General features: G+C 37.8%; 1 non-coding gene across 1 annotated transcript; it reads left to right on the top strand.

The window, feature by feature from the left end:
• The first annotated feature begins 7,048 nt into the window (after window positions 1-7,048).
• LOC116268685 lies at window positions 7,049-7,154 on the top strand. The gene has a single exon (XR_004175858.1). It is a non-coding gene; the product is annotated as a U6 spliceosomal RNA (small nuclear RNA).
• Window positions 7,155-13,496: the final 6,342 nt, after the last annotated feature.

Below are 13,496 nucleotides of genomic sequence, written 5' to 3'. Positions count from 1 at the left end.
CAATCAAATAACTGCTTTTCATTAACTGGGTCACTCTGTAAACCTGGAGAGCTTAGCTAAACTGAGACCTAAGTATAAATCTATCAGGTGGAAATTCTGAGATCTAATTCAATAATACTCAAATATCTTTTTCAATGAAATGAAGAGTTCAGGAGTTACTTTAACTTCAAGAATGCAACCTTTTTGAGCTTTGCAAGGAATAGTTTTTCAGTGGCGATATCTGAAATATTAACAACACACCAGTTACAATGGGCTCAACCACACATCATCAAGGCTGAGGGTCTTCAACACCCAGTGCACTGAATAGCATGTTGGCCTTCAGATCAGCCCTGATGCTCTGTGGTGGCTTCACAAGGCCTGGGGTGTGGAAAACTTGACTCAGTTTCTATTCCATGATCTGACGTGTCCTAACATGTTTTCTTGACTCACACAGGAACTAGAGAACACAGAGTCCTATTATCCAAGAGGTCAGGTGGGGCTAACTCCTGCATTTCTTGTCCCTTGGGCTGGACTATATCTGAAACGGCTGTGAATGGTCTGGCTTCTTTTAGACAGCCTGAGATAGAAGGGATTCACTGCCTTTTTCAAAGGTCACTTGGTCTATTTTATAGAATCCCCAAAGATAAATATGAGATACCCATTGCTTCTCCAAGGTTTGAGGAGTCATGAAACACATGATGTGAGGCCCCAACCAATTTGGCACCCATTACCAGCTCCAAATGGAAAACCTTCTTTCTCAGTGACTGCCTTTCTCAGCTGGTGGTGAGGTACAGAGGACTGGGTGCCCACTCCAACAATAAAAACACATTAACCACATCCACCAAGTGACTAATACTTTTCTCAGAAGCAGCCATGACCCATGGAAAGTAAGTGACGAACCCATCCGACGCTCTGTGCTTTATTCCTAAAAACTCCTCTTGTTGGCATAACTTGGTACGCTGCTCTGTCTCTGGGTTTTCTTTTTCTTTGCATATATTAGAAATGAAAGCAGAAGTGTCCCCCAGACACCCATCACATTAAAAAAAATGCAATACATGAAAATTTGACAGGTTAGGGAATTGTTACTTTAAAAGCATTTGTTTACTTTTCAAGAAAGTCTCTACATGAGATTATTTTATGTATCCAGCTCCTCTAGTGTAGTTTTGAAAAGTTCCACTTTAAAAAATCAATTTCTATAAAGTGTTTAAGGGAGAGGTCTATTATTTATGTTGTGATACAACGGGAATGAAATTTCTCTGAACTTAATGGCTCAACCGAGCAATAGCACAACCAGAATAAAGCAGAAGTAAAGTATTTCATTTCTCAATGCTATGATCTTAAGTTAAATGTGACTTTTTAGTATCAGGGAAGAACATTGATAAACATTGAGGAATTAATGGATTGGCAGGCAATGCAAACAAACAAACAAACAAACAACAAAAGCCAATGGCATGGTGACCAAATAGAGAAAAAACGAGAAAAATCTCTTTTTAGGTGTCTTTGGTAAGTTTGCTCTGGAATCCTGAATACAAGCCTGGGCACATCGATGCCAGAATAATATGGATCAACTCAAAGGAGTTAGGAGAACAGTAATATAAATGATTATAAAGTAGGAGAGTGATTTATGGGCAAAGACCCACAGAACTAAATACTGTCCACATAGGTTACTTAAGCAGGCAGCCGGGCTTGGAAGTGACAGCTCTGTAATTGAAGAGCACAGGAGGGAGAAGAATCTTTTAGAGGGGTAGAAAAAAGGTTAAGTAGGGGCAATGGAATGGAATAAAATGCCTTCGTTTATGTATTTAAAAGATCCTCAGAGGCAACCTCCTGAATTCCAAATTCGCTGAGTCATCACAGCAGTTCCTCAAACTTAAAAAAATCGAAATGCCTGGCCATAAACCCTTGAAATGATTGTGTTTGCAGCTCAGAGAGGCAAAAATAGGGGATAAAAATTCTGGTTAGATGTTGGGAAAATCTTTCCACTTCCAGATGGTGAGAAACATTAGATCATGAAGGAGGTCCCTGAGGGAATTGACAGAAATCACTGTAAAGCTCTTAAAAATCAGGCTTTCCAAAGCAATAGGAAATGCAGCAGGGAGAGAATGTCTCCATTAACAGAAAGATGTCAACAGACAAAATAATATCCATCGTCTTTCACCTTCTCCAAACCACTAGTCCTTACTGTTATTGTTAGTGGCATCCACATTTTCACACATACAGGTTCTATGATCTCCTTCTGATGGGTCAGGCATGTCATTGCCTGCTCCAGTTCCAGAGCCCCATTTTCTGCCAGTTTCTCCTGCTCATTATTACCTTGTTCAGGTCATTCATTCCCTCACAGACATGGCTTGTAGGAATCCTGAATTCTATCTTTATGCCCAGTGTCTCACCTTCCTACTCATTCTTCATATCAATTCAGATTTATTCTCTTAAAGCACAGATTCTTTCATCTTGTTTTTTTTTTTTTTTAAATTTTTAAATAGAAGCATTCCAGCTAGTAAATCATAAAGGTATAATAGAATATCACCACTTTGGAATTCCTAATAAAATGATTGGTCTGGTCATTGATCATCAGCCTAAAATCATTAGATAAAGAGCTTAACGGGAGCTTGATAATAAAAGATTCAGGCTGACAACACTTGAACCCATTGATCAATTTTAGCATCACAAAAAAAGAGACAGATAGTACATCCCCTTGACAAAAGCACACGACTCCTGTTATGAAGAATTCTTGCCAATAAATCAAAACTGAATCTAATTAAATATCTGGATGTAACAACTAGTTTATGGAAAACACAGGGGACTGAGAACTATATTAAACAAAAGTCTTGTGATACAATCAGCAAAATCCAGAATATGAGACATTTTAAGGCATCAATGACCCAGTTTCTTCAACAAATAAAAGGTAAGATTTTTAAAAATAAAATACAAGGTGAATTTACAGATTCAATGAGGCTGAAGATTAATCAACCAAATGCAATAGGTAGAACACATTTAAATTCTGATTCAAATAACCCATAGACTATAGTTACAGGCCAATTCATGACATTTGAAGTCTGTCTGGGTAATTGTATGAAGGGATTATGGTAAATTATCAGGGCAGATGTGGGATTCAGTCATGGTGTTTTTAAGAGTTCTTTTTGTAGATTCACACTGAGGTATAAAAGGAAAAGTGAAGTACTATGTGTGATACTTCCTTCAAAATAATCTGAAGGGAAGGAGAAGGTGGATGTGGGTTTAGATGAAAGAAAACTGGCATGAATGACAATTACTACAGTTCAGTGATGGGCACATGGATTTTATTATACTGTCCTTTCTAGTTAATATATGTTTGAAATATTCCACAATAAAAAGTTTTAAAAAGTCAATTGGCAAAGAAATATACCAATTTTGTTTCACCAAGATTATGAAGAGGACTCACTTGAGCCAAATAAAATGCCTGGCTTGAGAAGTGACCTGTTTAAACCCAATAACTGGTTTCATTTTGTTTGGCTGCTTCCAGGTGGTCATAGAGGTTTAAATTTGCTGTCTCTCTAGGCTTTCCCTTCACTTTCTATTAATTCTGTGGTTTGTTATTTTCTTAATCACCCACAGTGATAAATTATTCACTATTTGATGGCAGTAACAATTGGGAATTTGGTTTTATGGTTTGGCCATTTGGTGATTTCTGTTGGATCAATGATGTAGATCTCTTCTCTGTTAGATAAGAAACAACATAAGGCTGGGTGCAGTGGCTCATGCCTGTAATCCCAGCACTTTGGAAGGCCGAGGTGGGAGGCTTGCCTGAGCCCAGGAGTTTGAGACCAGCCTGGGCAACAAAGGGAGACCCCGTCGAAAAAGAAAAAAAAAGAAAAGAGAAACTACATAAAAATCCAATCTGTTGGTCTTCTGCTTGTCTGTTTATGAGCTCAAATGAATTAAGAATTGTGTGCCAAGCTCAGTGGCTTCTGCCTATAATCCCAGCACCTCGGGAGGCCAAGGTGGGAGGATCACTTGAACCCAGGAGTTTGAGACCAGCCTGGGCAACATAGCAAGACCTTATCTCTACAAAAAGAAAACAAACAAACAACAAAAACAAACAAAAAACTTAGCTTGGCAAGGTAGTGTGCTACCAGCTACTTAAGAGACTGAGGCGAGAGGATGGCTTGAACCAGGGAGGTCAAGGCTGCAGTGAGCTATGATTGCACCACTGTATTCCAACCTGGGTGACCCAGCAAGTCCCTGTCTCTAAAAAAAAATAAAAGAATGTTGTACCCACCATGGAAGAGAGCAACTCTTTGCGATCTGGACAGTGGATTTTTGTTTCTAGGTTGACACTGATCTGTGGCTACAACTGTAAACTCTGTGTAGGTATGTCTATAATTCAGAAAGATATCTAAATTCTGTTATTGAGAATTAAATATTTTTCTACTTCTAAAATATTTAATAAGTTAGATTATGATGTACCTTAAATTTGAGGAACTATTCTCATTGATCTGTATAGACAATGTTTTCCAAACTTCACAGAAAATAAGAAAGCTAAACTTTGAAAATTGTTCAAAGTGGTAGCCTTCTAAGAAAAAAAAATTCTTCTCAGAAAAACCAGCTGAAAAATATTTGTATATAAGAATACAAGTTTACACAATTAAGGCTTAACAATCCTTGGTTTAATAATTTGGGTTTAAGAAATCAAACAAATGCAGCTGTGTATCCATTCCCACATTTTATCAGCATAGAATATAAGAGTGCATTTTATTTTTATAAGATTAGGATTTAATGTCTCATGAAGAAACTAGTCTATCAGACCTTTATAAATATTTAATAGATTATTTATCAAGAAAAAATTAGTTATTCCTAAATAATACTTGAGACTATGAAAATGTTTATTTGTATTCAATTAATTTGAAACATTATTGTGAAAATCTTTTTATATCATCACTAATCATTTTAGTGTCTCAGGTTGGACATTCAGATAATTAAGTATGGCTATGCTTTGAAACATAGATTATTAAGCATACTTTAAAGTATATATACCTTTGCCTCTATGTTTACATGCTGTGGAGTCACTATATCTTGTGGGTTACACTGATAAACATGTTTGGTTTTCCTACTGCAAAAAAAGCATAGAAGGTGAGTGAGCAGCTACAGAAAGTTGTATGTATTCGCGAGATTTGCTACTCCACTAAAATGCTTATATATGACCGACAGGTCTCTCTTATCTATTAGGTTGATGCAAAAGTAATTATGGCTTTTAATGGCAATTACTTTTGCACCAACATAGTACCTCCCACTTTGCTATGTAAAAGAGAAGTTAGTTACTGCTCTAGTTTGCTTTTTTTTTGAGACAGGGTCTCACTCTGTTGCCCAGGCTGGAGTGCACTGGCATGATCTCAGCTCACTGTAACCTCCACCTCTCAGGTTCAAGTGATCCTCCCACCTCAGCCTCCCAAGTAGCTGGGATTACAGGAGTGTGCCACCATGCCTGGCAAATTTTTGTATTTTTTTTGTAGAGACAGAGTTTCACCATGTTGCTCAGGCTGGTCTTGAACACCTGAGCTCAAGTGATCTACCCATCTTGACCTCCCAAAGTACTGGGATTACAGGTGTGAGCCACCACACCCCACCCTTATAGTTTGCATATTTGACCCTCCAAACCTCATGTTTAAATGTGATCCCCAGTGTTGGAGGTGGGGCCTACTGGGAGGTGTTTCGGTTCTGAAGGGAGATTCCTCATGAATAGATTAACACCCTCAAGGTGAAAGGGATAAGCGAGTTCTTACTATTGGCTCCTGCTAGAGCTGGTTATTGAAAAGAGTGTGATGTCTTCTTTCTTGCCCCCTCTTTCTTGCCCCCCTCTTTCTTGCCTCCTTTCTCTTCATCTCTGTATACTCTAGCTCCCTGTTGCCTTCTGCTGTGAATGGAAGCAGCCTGAGGACCTCACCAGAAGCAAAGCAGATGCTGACATCATGCTTCTTGTACAGCCTGCAGAACTGTAAGCCAAATAAACAAAACTATTTTCTTTATAAATTTCCCAGCCTCAGGTATTCCTTTATAGGAACACAAATGTACTGACAGTGACTTTGATAAAAACTCCTGGGGTCAAGTGATCCACCCACCTTGGCCTCTCAGAGTGCTGGACTACAGGCATGAGCCACCACGCCCGGCCTACATGGCTAGTTTTTAATAAATTCCAGTGCACTGCTCATTTTATCTGGTCAAATATAAGAGTGGGAGATATGCAAGGTTTTTGGGACTTTTTTCTTTTTTGAGAAATAAAAAATATATGACAAATATTATAACAATAATCTCTACTATCATAGTTCAGAATTAACAACTGTTAACATTTTTGTCATAGTTGCTCCTAGTCTATTTTTCTTTAATGCATTCAACCTTACTAACGTGACTAAAAGTCCCTTTAAATATCACTGCAAGTGCTATTTGGGATGTTTGGGATATAAACTTTTCTAGTTCAGCACTGTCCACCAGAAATATAATGGGAGGCACATATGTAATTTTAAATGTCTAGTAGCTACATTTAAAATAAGACAGGAACAGAAAATTAAACACCGCATGTTCTCACTCATATGTGGAAGCTAAAAAAAAAAGTAGATCTGATAGAAGTAAAAAGTAGAACAGAGGATACTAGAGGCTGGGAAGAGTAGGGAGAAAGGGAGGGATAGGAAGATATTTGTTAAACGACAAAATTACAGCTAGATGGGAGGAATAAGGTCTAGTATTCTATACCACTGTATGGTAACTATAGTTAATAATAATATATAGTTTCTGATAGCTAAAAGGGAGATATTGAGTATTCCAAGCACAACGAAATAATGTTTGAGAGGATGGATATGCTAATTACCTTGATCTGATCGCTATACAATGTATGTATCAAAATGCTACTAGGTATCCCATCAATATGTACAATTATTATGTAAACATTAAAATAGGAATATAAGTAATAATGTAAACAATTGGTTCACGAATTGTGACAAATGCACCATACTAATGTAAGATGTTAATAGCAGGAGAAACTGAATATGGATATATGAGAACTCCCTGTACTGTCTGCAATTTTTCTGTAAACCTAGAACTATTCTAAAATCAAAAGCTTAACCAAAACTGGAATGATACAGAGAAGATTAGCATGGCTCCTATGCAAAGATGACACACAAATTTGTGAAGCATTTCATATTTTTTTAAAAAGAAAAACATTATGCTAAGTGAAATGGGCCAGTCACAGAAGACTGCATGTTGTATGATTTATATAAGATGACAAGCTATAAGTACATCCTAAGGGACAGAAAGTAGACTGGTGATTGCCTGACTGGTAATGGGAACAAGGTTTCTTTTGGGGTGATGAAATGTCCTAAATTTATTGTAGTGATAATTACACAACCTTGTGAACATATAAAACATTAAATTGTACAATGTAAATGGGAGAATTGTCTGGTATATTAATTCTTATTTCAATAAGGTATTTTAAAACAAATATAAAAAGTTAATTAAATTTTTTAAAGTAAAAAGAAACAAATGGAATTAATTTTAGTAATTATTTTATATAACCCAATATATCCAAAATATTTCAGCAGTCAATATTTAAAAAGTGTTAATGAGCTATTTTTACCTTTTGTTAGTGTATAACTTCCTCTCACAGCACATCTCAATTCAGATTGGCTGTATTCCAACCACTCAATAGCCACATGTGGCTAGTTTTAGGGATTGGACCAGTCTATCCCATTCATTTTTAAAAATGGTTTCGGTATATATGCATTCACTATACATAGTATTGTTTCTGTGTTGTGAATTTAAAGTTCCATACATGATGCACTGTTGGAATCATTCTCTACTTCCTTAACATGTTGTATTTAATATCTATTTGTGATAACGTGTGTGCATCAAATTATTTACTGCCACAGTACCCCATTGTATGAATATAAATTATTTTATTTATTCATTCTCCCATGCACGTACATTTAGGTTGTTTTCAGTCTTTTGGTTTTATAAATAAATATGCAATGAACATTCTTGTACCTGTCTACAACCTCCTAATTTTGCTGAGTAGGAGAGGGATGCTGAGAGAAATTAAATAACTGCTGCAATGTTACAAAGTGATATGACTATATAATTGCTGACCTGAAGGAACTTATTAAATAGAAGAGTGATTTTGATTTGGAAGACAGCATAATCAAAACCACTTTAGTAACTTTTCCAAGTTATACAGCTCTGCCTCCTTACCTACTGCAAACTCTTAACCCCTGTACCAGTTGAGACCTACTACAAGGTGGGGGGCGGTGTGTGAAAATTTTGAGATTTGTCTGAGCCTCAGAGTTTAACAGTTAAGAAATCTCCCCAGCTTCTGTGTTCAGGGAAATGGCTTATCACAAAGGGCCACATTGCCCTCACATATTGTAAGAATGCCTTCTCTTGTGAATCTCATAAGACTTCCAGTCCATCCTTTTTCATGACTTCCTTTTCAAAACTCTAGGCTTTCTCCCTCTTCTTTGAGATGTTCCCTATTCATGAATGTTCTGCCTGAATAAAATCATACCCTTAACTTTATAGGGCATTTGTCTTTCACAGCTTTGGTGACATGACTTGGATAGGATCACATCTTGCTTTCAGATCTCCTTTTGTTCCATCCAGGCAAGGAGGCCTGTTGGAGCCCTTTGTGCTCCGTTCCTGATGGGTGCTCTGAGGACCAGGGGTGGTTCTGACTCTTCATGTTGGACTCCCAAATCCTGCTCTCTGGGGACCCATGTCCATTGGCAGCATGGCAGGGACTTGACTTTGATTCCTTATGAGAACTCACTTGATTTCTAATTGTGGCTTTTCTTTTCTTTTCTTTTCTTTTTTTTTTTTTTTTGAGATAGAGTTTCACTTTTGTCACCCAGGCTGGAGTACAGTGGCAAGATCTCGGCTCACTGAAACCTCCGCCACTCAAGTTCAAGTGATTCTCCTGCCTCAGCCTCCTGAGTAGATGGGATCACAGGCACATGTCACCATGCCCAGCTAATTTTTGTATTTTTAGTAGAGACAAGGTTTCACCATGTTGGCCACACTGGTCTCGAACTCCCGACCTCAGGCAATCTGCCCACCTTGGGCTCCCAAAATGCTGGGATTACAGGTGCGAGGTACCGTGCCCAGCTGGATTGTGGCTTCTTTTGGTTTTGTGGTCTGACCATTTGGTGATCTCTGTAAATAGATTAATGATTTTATAGAAGTCTTGTCTCTCTTGGGTGAGAGTTGACGGACAACCTGGTGTGTTAATCTCTTATGTTTGCCTACCTGTCAATATTGAGCTCAAACAAATTAAGGATTCATACCTGCTGTGAAAAGAACAGCTCTTTGATATGAACCAATGAGTTTTGTAATTATGTATTTATACTTGACCCATGGCTAAAATTTCAGAATTGAAACTGTAAGCTCTCTCTGTGCCTGCATGCTTATGTATTTATAATTCAGAGAGGCCTTTACCTCTCATTGTGTGAATGTGTAATATTTCTCTACCACAGGGTGATATTAGTCGTTAGATTATACAATCTCTTAATGGTGCTCTATTCTTGTTATTTCAGAGGTAAGTAAATACTTACATAAATTGAATATTCCTAATATTTCCAGAAATTAAGAAAATTGAATCTAGCTGGGCGCGGTACCTCACGCCTGTAATCCCAGCTCTTGGGGAGGCTGAGGTGAGAGGATAGCTTGAGCCCAGGAGTTGGAGACCTGCCTGGGCAATATAGCAGACCCCGTTCTCCACAAAAAGGAAAACAGTTAAAAAAATAAAAAATAAGTGAAAACTGAATCTCAAATAGTTTCAATGTCTTGATTTAAAAATTATTTTTACAGAAACTAACTTGGATATGATTTAGGAATTCAAGTTCACATAGTTTAGATAAAGCTTTGGGAAACAAGACTACTTTAATAATTTTGGTTTTAATAAAAACAGCTATGTCCTCTCTGATGGAGCAGGGTTAAGTGTAATATATAGATAGATTTTTATTTCTACTTGGGAATGGTCTGTGTAAATGTATACAGGTTTACTGATTTATTAAGCTTGTATTACTAATGTTTTAGATTAATGTTTAAAATTATGGAAAGTATAAATTTATGTTTAACCAAATAAATTATTATAATGACAAACTTTATTTCAATAGTAATTATGTTTTATAGTATGTCAGCTTGAAGATAATTTCCAAGATCTTTAGGTAACTTAAAACCTCAGATTTACACTAAAGTTAGTTAATTGATAGATATTTATTGAATACCTAAATCATTTCCAAGTAAGACAGAGTACTGAAACAAAGCAAAGTCTTAAGTTTATCTATATTTTGCCTCTTATTTTCTGTTACTTGCAGACTATCTACTTGGGCCTATTAATGAACATGCTGATTTTTGCCACTTTGTAAAGTTGTACTATAAGGAATGTGTGGCTGCAGAAAGTTGTGAGTTGTATATTCATGAGCTCAGCTTGTCTGCTGAAAAGTACTAGTGTGAGAATGGTTTTGTCCTAAGGTGAAATGACTGACTGTTGTGCGAGACAAAACCTGAATAGATGTACAAAGTTCTCCAAAAGAACAAAGGGGAAATTTATTTACCATGGTCAAAGTTTAGCTAAGGTTTGATGGGTTTATTTACAAGATTTTAAAAAAGAGCTTGTGTTTACCTTGTCTGCTTTAGTAAAAGTTTGTGAAGGATTTTTTTTTTGCTGGCTTTCTTTTTTTAAACCTTCTGAGTAATCATTGGATTACAGAACAAAGAATAATATTCTTCTTGAACAAAAAGGGGAACTGACGATGTTGAACCTTAATCCTTTACTGATGTTCTGGGAAACGGCTAACCACAAAGAATCACCCTGCCTGGCATATTCCACAATAAGAATGCCCTCCACCCTCTTCTCCAAACCTCCAAGTCTCCCTGCCTATCCTTCTTCATGGCCCTCTTGTTTACCTGCATTTCTAAACCCCAGGTGTTCTTGCTCTTCATTAATGAATGGTTTGCCTGAATAAAATAATCTCTTTAATTACCACGTGCATTTTGTCTTTCACAGGGACACAACTCTTAGATTAAGTAACCTTGACATATTAATAAATGTAGCAAACAATGCCTGTACAAAAAAAAAGAGAGAGAGAGAGAGAGAAAAAAAACAACAAAGATGACAAAGTGGTTTATTTTGTGATGACTTTTATGGAAACAAGCCTTAAATAATATATGAAGGAGAAAAGGGAAATTTCAGGTTACTGGAAGTCCCTAAGCAAACCAAAACCATCTTCCATAGGTACTGTCCCCAGGGGTGACCAGAAACTGCCAGAAAGAAAGAAATTATTACTACATTTCCAACATCAAATCAGACATTGCTGAAAATAGCAGAAATAAGAGCCTTAAGTGCAAGTCCTCCTATAGTGTGAGCTGGAATTTCTTATAGAAAAATGTTTTATTAAGCTCCAAATCCTGACAACGATGGAGGGCTCACAGAATGTTTATGGCATGAATTGTAGAGGGAGAGTGTCTTGAGTAATGATCCCAGAGCAGCTTCCCTCCCCCAAGAGACAAAGGTGCATCCAGAGAGTAGGAAGGAAGAATCAGGGGCCAGGAATAACTGGTTGGTACCTTAGAATGAATCTGTTGTTCAGGATGGATTATGTAAACGCTGTCAGAAACCCTAGGTCCTAGTAGAGAAGACCTAGCCTATCAGAGGATAGCCTAGGAGGCTGCAGGCCTCTGAGAAGTGCTCCAAGTCCAGCCAAAGCTGAAGTGGGTACTTCAGAGGCAGGTCATCAACGTGAGCACCTCAGTGTAGCCTGGGAAAGGCCGGCAAGAATTCATCAGCCCTCAACGAAGAGCACAGAAGGGGCTAATTGGCTTTGCTTGTTGGGCTAACATGATGTCAAGGGTCACTTTCGGATCTGAGCTTGAGTCTCTGATAACCACAGCAGATGTAGCAGGGCCAGAAATGGATGTGCAAGATCAAGTGTTACAAGCCGCGTCTTAGCAACAGTCAAAGAGGACATGATGTAACAGGAAGGCTAGATAGCCCTCACCTTATCCCAGGACAGTAAGTCACAATATTTCAGCCACCTGGGAACTTACATAACTTCCATGGAGAAGGATAGCAAAATAGAGAAACTCCTGGATCAATTTAGTAGGCACACAAAGATAAAAAGTTCTTAATTGGAAGTGAGTGAATAACTTTGAATGGATATGGTTAAGTTTTTGGCTATCTGGTGGAAACAGATATTGTAAGCTTGTTAAGCTACATTAAGTTTACTTTTGCAAAAATTACATTTTTGCACATGTACATTTGTGAATATGAAATGTTATACCCACTGTAAATTACAGGTAGAGTGAAATTAACAAGGAATTAAGAAGAGATCAGAGGATAGAAATGATTCTTAAGGTTTTCTGGATCATGACCCTAAATAAAGATCAAGGAAAGAGGAATTTGATTTTAAGAAACTAGGATGGTACAAGATTCCTAGAATTCTTCTCTAGGAGATAATGCAAAAAAGGAAAAGACGATGGGTCTGTTGAACCATATTCTCATAGAGAAAGTTTATCTCTGACTCCAGAACCACTAGGCAAACCTTTGAAAATGTTATGTCTTTCTGAATAGATAACCTAAAGGGTTGGCCTAAGAGTAGGATTGGCATTTTTCAAATAGTCTAGATCAACAATCTGGACATATAGATCTACAGATATGAGTGCACTGGGGTGAATATGTGACAGAAGACTCAAAATGTAGTGTGGCTCTTGAAAATTTGGATGTCTGATTTCTGGGTCCATGCAGATAACAGATCACAGATCTCTAGCCAAATATTCCTCCCTCTAAACTCAAATAGAAGTGCAACATGAATTATAGACTGTCTCCTGGATCCTTAGTTAATGTGAATCAATTTATTGAAATGAAACATCTTTGGATTTTTGTGTAAGCTGATAATCATGTTTGTTTATTTAGGATCTCTGATGACACACACATACATACATACGCACACATGAAATATCCTGTATGTAGTGACAACTTCCTTTACTTCAAGTACCCTCATGTTCTGTGATATTGACCTATTTTATTTGCCTTCAGAAAAGTCCTTCACAGGCCAGGCGCGGTGACTCGAGCCTGTAATCCCAGCAATTTGGGAGGCCGAGACGGGCGGATCATGAGGTCAGGAGATCGAGACCATCCTGGCTAACACGGTGAAACCCCGTCTCTACTAAAAAATACAAAAAACTAGCCGGGCGAGGTGGTGGGCGCCTGTAGTCCCAGCTACTCGGGAGGCTGAGGCAGAAGAATGGCGGGAACCGCGGGAACCCGGGAGGCGGAGCTTGCAGTGAGCTGAGATCCGGCCACAGCACTCCAGCCTGGGCGACAGAGCGAGACTGCGTCTCAAAAAAAAAAAAAAAAAAGAAAAGTCCTTCACACCCAAATGTGAGTTTGAAATTATCTCTTAGGAGGGGGCACCCTTCACAAGATCAAAATCTGGAGCAAATGAAAGAAATGCTAATAATGAAATAGCAGGCTACATCCAAGTGAATGAGAGAAATAT

Source organism: Papio anubis, chromosome 8 (genome assembly GCF_008728515.1).
Source record: "Papio anubis isolate 15944 chromosome 8, Panubis1.0, whole genome shotgun sequence".
In the NCBI taxonomy this organism is placed as follows: Eukaryota; Metazoa; Chordata; class Mammalia; order Primates; family Cercopithecidae; genus Papio; species Papio anubis.
This window is presented reverse-complemented; position numbering and strand designations above follow the sequence as displayed.